The sequence below is a fragment of the Alligator sinensis genome, unplaced genomic scaffold (genome assembly GCF_000455745.1).
Source record: "Alligator sinensis unplaced genomic scaffold, ASM45574v1 scaffold277_1, whole genome shotgun sequence".
Taxonomy (NCBI): domain Eukaryota; kingdom Metazoa; phylum Chordata; order Crocodylia; family Alligatoridae; genus Alligator; species Alligator sinensis.
Genome location: NW_005841899.1, coordinates 1,596,331 through 1,606,073, shown reverse-complemented (window position 1 = coordinate 1,606,073; position 9,743 = coordinate 1,596,331). Strand labels below are relative to the sequence as shown.

The 9,743-nt window shown below is 45.5% G+C and overlaps 1 long non-coding RNA gene across 1 annotated transcript; it reads left to right on the top strand.

Annotated features, from left to right (window-relative positions):
* The first annotated feature begins 472 nt into the window (after positions 1–472).
* On the top strand, positions 473–9,613 carry LOC102386816. The gene is made up of 3 exons (XR_001357599.1): positions 473–529; positions 2,207–2,273; positions 9,482–9,613. It is a non-coding gene; the product is annotated as an uncharacterized LOC102386816 (long non-coding RNA).
* Positions 9,614–9,743: the final 130 nt, after the last annotated feature.

The following is a 9,743-nucleotide window of genomic DNA, read 5'->3' as shown; positions in this document are numbered from 1 at the left end:
AATTCTACCTGATATAATTAATGATCCTGATGTAGTTAATGAATGACACTACTGACGAAATGGCTGACTTTAATCTGTTTTCTTAACTTCTTTTACTGCTTGTTTTAAATACTAGACAATGTCAAAGTATCTTAAATAAAATTACACATCCATCCATTAGTGACTAGAGCTATGTAACAAGGTGATCTGTTCCTTTAAGAAGGATTAGTCAGCCCTATTGAGAAAACCCAGTTGCTGGGTCTTTGTATAATCAGGGAGTGTCCTTTTAGGAGCTTTCAAAGCTATCTGAATGTGGCAGAGCACCCTTGGTGCCTTCCACTTTAAGGGCTTGGAGTGGCAGCAGGGCAGCTGGCAGGTGCGGGTCAGCCCTGATGAGGTGGCCATATGACCGCAGGAGGGCCATGTGACTGGGGGAGAGGGTTGAGCAGGCTCCATTTTAGCTCTGGCCCTCAGGGCTGAGCCAGCAGTCTGCTGCTGGCAGCTGGAAGAAAGCCACCTGGCTGAGCTGCTGCTCAGAACATCCTGGGAGGTAAGAGCAGGAGCTATGGGGGTGGCAGGAGGTTCCTGGTCCTGGGTATAACCCAAAACTACACCCTGCTGGGGAAGGATGGCCTGGTGGGACTACCCGTGGCAGGGTAGTTCCCCAGAAATGTCAGGCCAGTTGCCTCCCCAGTGAAAGGTAGGGGTGCCTTATAACCCCAGTTCCCACTACGCAGTGGGTAACTTTTGATCAGGAGCAGGCAGTGGTTCCAGGCATGTTGGTGGACACCTGAGCCCATGGGGCGTAAGACCCGGAGCCTCAGAAAGGGGGCATAGATTTGCTCCAGTGAGGGGGCAGAAAAGGGCTCTGGTGAGGGGGTGAAAGTGTACAGGAGGGGCCTGCCCAGAGCAGGGTGCATGGACGTGCCTGAAGGACTGTGTGTGTGGGGGGGGGGGGGTAGAGTAGAGTTGCAGGGGTGACCTGAAGGGCTGCACCAGGGATGTGCAAGGGCAGGGGTGTATCCCAATGCCCAATTGCTGACTGGGTGGCCCGGGGCAGAGGGAGAAAAACAATTCTTCAGGGAAGGGATTGGGGAGGGAAAAAGGTCATTGTGAGGCAGGGAGCAAGCCTGGGACTGGCACTGGCACTGTGGGAGTCTTGATCTCCCCCGCCTCCTCCCTGAAGCCCAGAAACTAAAGAAAGAAACCTTACCTACCTGCCTGCTGTGCTGGGCCAGCTGCGAGCCCAGCTTGCCCCTCCCCCCCACTGCAGCAGCTGTGGCTGGAGGCATAGCCAATCTCAGGGGTGCACGTGAACCTGTGTGCACCCCTTGTGCATGGCCAATGCTCATGGAGCTGGGCGAGTGGCACAGTGAGGGGCAGGATGAATGAGGCCTTGTGAGAGGAGGTGGAGTACAGGAGTGGAATGCTAGAGGCCAGCAAGGGGCAGAGTTTAGCTCAGCCTTTAGCCGGAGCTATTATCAATTGGCAATGCCATCTGTGAGTCATGGGACATGGTATAGGGATGGTATGGAGCCGTGTACAATGCCCTAGGCATCCGGGCATTTAATGGGCAGCCTCCTGCACTCAACATCTTGTTTATTACATCAAGTTGTGGCAGATGAGACGGGGCAGACTGCCTTAGACAGGTGGGCAGGCCAGCGTTAAGATCCGGTCTGGCCAATGGCCCCCTATCATACAGAGAAGTAAACAGAGGGGAGAAGGAAGCAAGATGTGAGTGGAACAGTATGTTGCAAGGAGGGGCCAGAGGAAAATGGGCTCCCTTCCTCATGTCCAGGACATGGCAGAAAGTTTTGGTTTTATTTGCTTACTTGTTCAAAAGATTGTGCTTTTCTTGGGAGGACTGGCTGAAGAGCTCCTCAGGGAGTGCACATGCCTACAGAAGGCAGCAGGCAAAGCAACCCACTTACAAGCTGGTTGAAATCTTTCAAATGAGAACCGTTGGTTTTTTTGGTTTTTTTTTTTTTTAATGAAAAAGACACTCTCAAAAAAAAAAGATAATATTTCAGTGAAAAATTACTGAAAGGTATTATTTGATGCAACTTTTTATATTGATTACTATTTTTAAATATAATTGAAAATATTTTTATTAATATTTTGCTTGCCAACCTAGTTTTCATTGTGATAAATGTTTAAATTTTTTTAATGAAACGTTGAAAAATCTGCAGAAATATTCCAAAAATGTTTTAATATTTCTGACGAATAGGAGTTCCAGTGTGACCTGCTCTACTACCAGTACATCAGATTGTTCTAGCATGGGATCATATACAAAGGTAACTTGTGAGAGAATGGGATGGTTTTGTGTGATGCATTTATAGCTTCGACTAACAAGAACAAATGTAATTCCATGAGTGATTACCTGTATATAATGGCAAAAATAGCAATAGATTGTACCCAGCAATTTGGAATGTGTAATGGAAAGTAGAAGAATCTGTGAAGTTTTTTTTTTTATACAAAATGAGGGATCTTATATAGCTGGATCTCATTAGTGGCAGTTCAGTAGGTGGTCAAAAACCTTTGCTAGCTTAGGCAAAAGTTGTCCAGCACTGACTGATTTTTCATATTTAGGAATCAAGTCTGCATCTGACTATACATGATGAATGCTGTATGTCTATATTATTTGGCTATGAATAAGCTGATTGAAGGTTTTAGATGCAGGCTTTGAAGATTAATGAGAATACTTTTTAATATATAGTGCTATATTTTAAAACTCAGAGTGAAAGATGATGTATCTTGAATTGATTAGAGAACATCTACAGTTAGAAAAGCTGCTCGACTAGCACACAGTATTGGACATAAATCTTTATTTCTTTTTGCCAATAACTTTTACACATTGACTGATTTATGCTATAAGATGAATGCTAAGATATTAGCAGCATTGATCATGAAAATGGAATAGCTACATATGTAACAGCTAGGCACAAAACTCATGTTTGATATTTTGAAAATAATAGGTGAAATAACAAAGTGCAAATATTGTTTTGACATAGTAAATTAATTTAGCAGATTAACCCATTTCTACATATAGAGGTTTGCATTTAATAAATTGTATTTAATGAATTGGAAAAGAAATTTGTGGTCATAATTTCCACTCCAACGCCTCAGAAACTTTGCAGATTCCCCAGAAGGGAGAATCTGTAAGGAGACACTTGAGATTATGTAAGAGTCATGCAAGGCTTTCTGTTGTCTTCTTGATTTATTATATTGCATTTTAAACTAGGCTAAGTTGCGTGTGGTGTCACTGGGCACGTCTACATGAGATGCTATGTTGCTATAGCAATGTAGCATCAGCAGGCACGAACCAGGATGCCAATGCTACTGGGCAGTAGCAATGACTTACTGTGCAATAGTTCATTGCTACTGCCCAGTAGGGTCAGAAATGACCCATGTGCCACCACGACTGTGCAGTAATGGTGGTTACTGTGTAGTCATTTAGTACTTGGTAAGGTAAGTACTAAACGACTACACAGTAACAACTGCAGTCAGGTGCACGTGTAGATGCATGCACTGTGTCTTAGCTTAGGTGAAGTTTTCTGTTGTGCTTTGTCATCTGCTTGAAGTTTTAAACTGTTGTGTTCAATAAGTGCTTTCTTCAAAGAACGGAATTTTCTCCTTCAAACGTTTTAGATAGTGGCACTGAATTCGTAAGTCTAATTTTAAATCTGGTTACACAGTGGGTGACAAATTTCCACTTGAACCCACTATAGGAACTAGTACCCACAGGCACTAGTTACTTTTGAGAATTTATGACCAACTTAATTATCATCCAAGGAGTGACCCCTATCTAATGTCTCTCCTGTATACTCTCTTTACCTTGAAAAGGGGGGCACTCCATTTCAGACCTCTACACAGATTATAGTGAGTGTTGATCCCACGGTGACCCTTGTGCAATGTTCCCTTGCAGCATTTGAGCAGGGGGCAATCCCCAGGGCTAGTCACAGAATTAGCCCACCCACCTGTCTAGGGCAGTTCACCCTGTCTTGCCTGCCATACCTTGATGTAATCAAACAAAACAGATGGAAAAATGCGGGAGGTTGCCCATTTAATGACCTGATGACAAAGATGCAATACACAACCTACCCTGTACCGTGTCCCATATGTTACAGATGGCACCCGAATCACTCCTAATTCCCCCGGTCTCATTGTTGGACCATGCTACGCCACTGGCCCAGACTACGTACTGTTACTGCCCTGACACCATTGCTGGGCCACACTCGGCCTCTGGCCCAAACCTGGCCTCAGGCATCCGGAGATTTACCTTGGCCACATGCCCCTTCACTGGGGTCTCAATTCCCATATGCCCTCTGTGCTCCTTGCCTCTCATTAGGCTTCTGGTCCCACACACTCTGCCCCCTCACTGGGGCTGCAGGGCCTTATGCCATATGGGCCTCAGGTGTCTGTCAATGTGCCTGGACCCCACTCTCAGCCTATGGTCCACTCAGGCCTCAGGATTCTGACATACCTGGATCTCACTCTCCTTTAGGCCTCCCTCTAGGCCTCACTCATTCAGGGATTGGGCCTCAGGCCCTCCTAGCCTCCATCTGGTTGCCCAAGCCTGGTGCTTTTCTTTCAGGGTGTGCTCCTTTAGCCTTTCCCCTCCACCGGGTCACCTGCAAGGCAGTGAGGGATGAGGCTTTCTGGCACTCCATACTCACTGTTCACTAGGGAGGCATTGGTGTGGTATTTCCTGAGGACTGCCCTGCCACTGGAAGCCCCAGCACACCATCCTCCCCAGCAGCGTGTAGTTTTAGGTCATTCTACAGGACCAATGCAGACCTATCTGCCCTGATGTTACTCCTCCCTCATTGGGCTTTTGGATGTTCCTCTGGGGCTGCTCACTCCAGGGCACTGTGTTGCAATCTTCATTTCATACCCTTCCTTTCAGCCACAGGCCCCATCTCTCTCAGGCCCATTTGCAGGATACCTCCCATCAGGAGGCTGGGCTTCAGCCTCCTTCATACTAGCCTGCTTGCTAGCTGACCTCCTATCCTCTCTCAGCTGTGATGTCCCCCTCCCCCCGCCGAAACATGGAGGGGACCTTCAGTCTATTCTAGGCTCTGGCCCTGCCTCTAGGCCAGTTGGGGTGCCAGTAGCTCTCCGCAGGCCTGGCCTGCCTCTCGCAGTGGGCTTCCATGCCCTTCAGCCTATTGGCCCCAGCCCCCTTGCACTGTCCAGTTGAGAGACTGAGGATCAGTGTAGCAGCAGCTGACCTCCCTATTCAACAGGGGTCCTCCTTGGGCCCCAGCATATAGACATTAACTCTCACTGGGCCTGCCTAATGTCCCAGAGATCTACTAACAGCCCTTTAGTCCACTGGGCTCATCTGAGCCCCTGGCCTCAGTCACAGCCAGTTCTAATCAGGGGTTTGCCTAGCCCCTCAGTACGCCCACACTCTCTAAGCCCCTTCCGTAGGCTGGCCTACCTCTCTTTTTGCCCATAGCCATTTCCTCAGGGTTTGGGACCCCACTGGATCCCTAGGAACCCCCTCCTTCCCCATAGCTCTTACTCTGACTTCCAGAATGTTCCTGGGAGCATCAGTACTCCAGCCGGGAGATGTTCACCTTTTGGCTCCCCAGTTGCTACTGCCGGCTCTACTCCTCAGGGCCTGCTCTTATTCTGAGGCTGCTTCACCCTGCTCCAATCAGGCGGTCTCCTGGCTATCGCTGTCCTAACATTTGTGTCTGCCCAAGAGATACCTGCATTTCAGTGATACAGAGCACATAACTGTTGTAAGCTTTGGGTGAAAGATACCGATGGGAATTTCAGAGGACCTTTGGTTACCATGGATATGTCTACGCATGCAATTAATGTGATGTGATATACTCTGGAACAGTTTGCACTGGAGTACACTGCTCCCGGGTGCAACCACCTGATTGGCTCTGCAGTCACCTGCAGGCTGCCTCACAGCCTGCTCAGGTCCTTAAAGTGCCAAGCACCCAAAGGTGTACTGCCACACCTATCAATTCCAGAATTTTGGAATGGAGGGCCTGTGGATGCAAAGATCTAATCCACCTGGTCCTCTACACTTACACGCTTTACCCACAAACAGTAAGAACAGGCACAAGTAGCCCTCAAATCACTTAACATGCACGTTCATGGGGGTATGTAGAGAAGGAATACACAAAGGTACCATAACAGAACAAACAGAGCATGAGCAAGGTTGTGTGGCAACTGGGTAAGCATATTTAAAATGTAAAATTCTCCTTTACAGCCACCAAGAAAAGTATGTTTTTATAATTGCCCTCCAGGTGTTTGAAGTGCGTTAACAAAATGCTCCTTCAATTTTCTCCAGACTAAGCAGTCCTAGTTCTCTCAGCCTTTCCTCACAAGCCATGTTTCCCAGGCCTCTAATAATTTTTGTCACTCTCCACAGGACTTCTTCCAATTTGTCCACATCTTTGTTGAAGTGCTAGTCCCAAAACAGGACACCGTACTCCAAGTGAGGCCTCATCAGTGCTGAATAGAGTAAATCGCTTCACTTGATTTGCAAGAGGTGCTCCTGTTTATACAAACCGGTATGCTGTTGACTTTTTTGCAACAAGTGAACATTGATGGTTCATGGGGTGAAAGAAGGTATATATTATACTCTCAGACTCAGCATTGAATATGTCCCACTGAGTCTAAAGATGCCAAAAAATAATTTTTAGGGACATGGAAAAGTTGATTATTTTACACTGTCTTGTATCAATATAAAGCACACTAATCCATCCAGTGCACTTGCCATATGTAGCAAATGGGAATAAACTATGATGAGTCAGATGGTGTTCAGGAGCATTTCTGATATTACAATGATGAGGGCTGCATTAGGACAAATATAATTTAATCATTCTCGTAAATTCTTTCAGTGTGATTTCTACTAGCTAACAGCAGCTGTGTTTCAGGCTCTGTGGAGCCTGCACACATGGATTTCCCTGATCAGAGAAGGTCCTAGGCACATAAAGAGGAATAGGTACAATTTTCCAAGTGTCTAATTCACATGGGGTGCATCTACATGTGTTGTGCAGGTGTGTAATTAGCTCCATAGTAAAGCGTCACTGTCTACACGAGTCCCAGTATTAGGGCACAGTAAATTAACTAGCTTTGCCATAAGACAGTACTTATGGCAGATTCATTTACTTAGCTGTGACATACATGTGGATGGTGACCAAGACAGCAGTGGTTTGAGCTGGAGCTGAGCAGGCCTGGGCTGGCATCAGGCTCAGGGGGTCAGTCTTATGGAGCTGCAGTTTCAACACTCTCATGCCCCAGCCAGCTCCTCCACCACCTGATGTTACCACCAGGAGCCTGGGGCTGACTTCCTGAGCCTGCTGCAAGCTCAGGGCTCCTCCACCCTGGCTCAAAGAGCCTGCTGCCAGGCTGATGCCTCACATGGGAGCAATGTACTCTGGTGCAAACTGCTTCAGAGTGTATCACATTGCATTAATTGCATGTGTAGATGCAGCCATGGCAGCCAAAGGTCCTCTGAGATTCTCATTGGTATCTTTCACCCAAAGCTTACAACAGCTATGTGCTCTGTATCTCTGAAATGCAGGTATCTCTTGGGCGGAGACACATGTTAGGACAGTGACACCACTCTTAAGATAAATGCTGAGTTCTCTAATGTCCACATAGCATGGACAATACCTTTAATATTTCAGATCTCCACCCATAAGCCTTAATAGCTTGTACCCAACTTCAAGGTTGCCTAAAATTTATACTGTACAAATTATGCCTTTTGGATTGCTGCATCATGTCACATCTTGCTCTTTCCAGAATTTCAGTTTGTTGTGGGACAGAACCAGAAAACTAGTAGCAACTCAAAATGCCCTGGACAATGAAGAGCATTTGTGCAAGACAGGGAGAAGGTATTTCTTCTGAAAAAATGAGAACTCAAGTGATAGGTATTTTTAAAATTTATAACCATTCCAAGAGCACAGCTTCACTTTTATTTCACAGTTGGCTTTATGAAGCTTGCCCAATAGAACACTTATGTTATATAAATATATCATTGCAAATATCTTGGCCACTGAATGAATGCAAAACCCACTGAATATTACCTCTGAGCAACTAGAGGCATGTCTTATATATACACATGTCTCTCTGGCTGACCTTGCTGAGGAAACTTGTTAGTCAGTATGGAAGCCATTTGGAGTGGCAAGAGACGAAAAATTATAGACCAGTGAGGCTAACCTTAGTGGTAGGCGAGATCCTAGAGACATTAATAAAAGATGAGATCACAAAACATCTGGAGAAATATGTACTGACAAAACTTAGTCATCATGGGTTTATAAAAAGTAAATTAGGCCTTACAAATCTACTAGAGTTTTTAAAAGTAGGTAATGCACAAAGCGGAGAAAAATCCAACAGTGGATATAATCTACTTGGCTCTCAAAGTGCTTGACACAAGTTTACTTTGCAATACTATATATTAGGTTACCAAACACCTCTGTAAAAAGAACATTAACAGCCATGTTCAGAGAGAACTGGACAGGTACTTGAACTGGCGGTTTGTTAATGCACACAGCCATCAGTTAGCTTCTGTAGCCGTTCTGGACCCAATGGGCTCGTAAGACTGCCTTTCATCCATAATATTCCTCTGTTGAGAGTAATTCCTTTGGAGGCGTGTACTAAAGAAAATGTGAATTAAGACAGAGTGAGAACAACCGGATCTTGGTTCCTCAAATTAATTGAGGAAACATTCCTCATGCCAGGGGACTTTCTGTGATTATTTGAATTTTAACTTGACTCCTTTTCCTTAATTATGGACCATCATTCTGCATTTATGGACCATTTTCTAAAAAAAACCTCCCTCCTGAGTCTCCACTTTCCATGGGTTCATATTACAAAAGAAAGGAAAATAACTTGGCACAAGAGTGCCAGTGTCCAGATGAAAGATACTTATGAAAAGAGGTGGTTTTTCACTCCTACAATATAGTGTACTGTGTAAATTAGTTGGTTGCAACTTGGAAGCCTGCAGGTCACTGAATATGCGGTGGTTTTGTGTGTTTGTGATAAGAGCTGGAATTAGTACAATGGGGGCCTTGCTGAGATGTGACACCCATGTCCCCTGAACTATTCACCAGATGGGTTAGATAGGTGATGCTTTATCACAGCACACAGGGAAATAGTATTTTAGAGACATAGTGAAGCAAGCTGCCACTTGGTGTTTTGTGCTCTTTAAAAGGTCGGGAAGAGGAGAGGACAGAGAGGTACATTTTTTTTTTTATGCTGCCCTGGAAACCCATTATCCTAGATGGTTACCTGTCCTTCTTGTTCCTCACAGCCTGTTGTTTGTTAAATGGTTTGGTATCCTTAGAGAATGAATGTGCTATGAAAATATAAAATATATTAGCATAATCTTTTCACCTTGTAGTTGCTCTCTATGGAAGGCACAAAACTTCGAATTGTTTCATGCAGTGAACAGTGCATTCTTGCAGTGCAGCATTCGTGGTTTGTAGAATTCACACTGAAACCACAGTGTGTCCCAATGGCTTTTTTACAGGTACATTGGGAATGTCGACTCCCTAAGCTTACAGCAGTGCCGTGTTCCCTTCCTGGCTGACGTGATTTAGCACCTGCTGCAGCTGGCCCAGTCTTCAGGTTCAGATGGATTGCTAAATAAAGAAAAAGAAGAGGCAAAGAGCTTTGTCTGCCCTGTTTGTAATTTCCTGAGCCTCTGGTTCCCTGGTGACTGGATTGGCCCCCAGACTGCTGTGTCCTCCTGTAACTGGGAACCAGGGGCTCCTGTTACTTTAGAGAGAAAA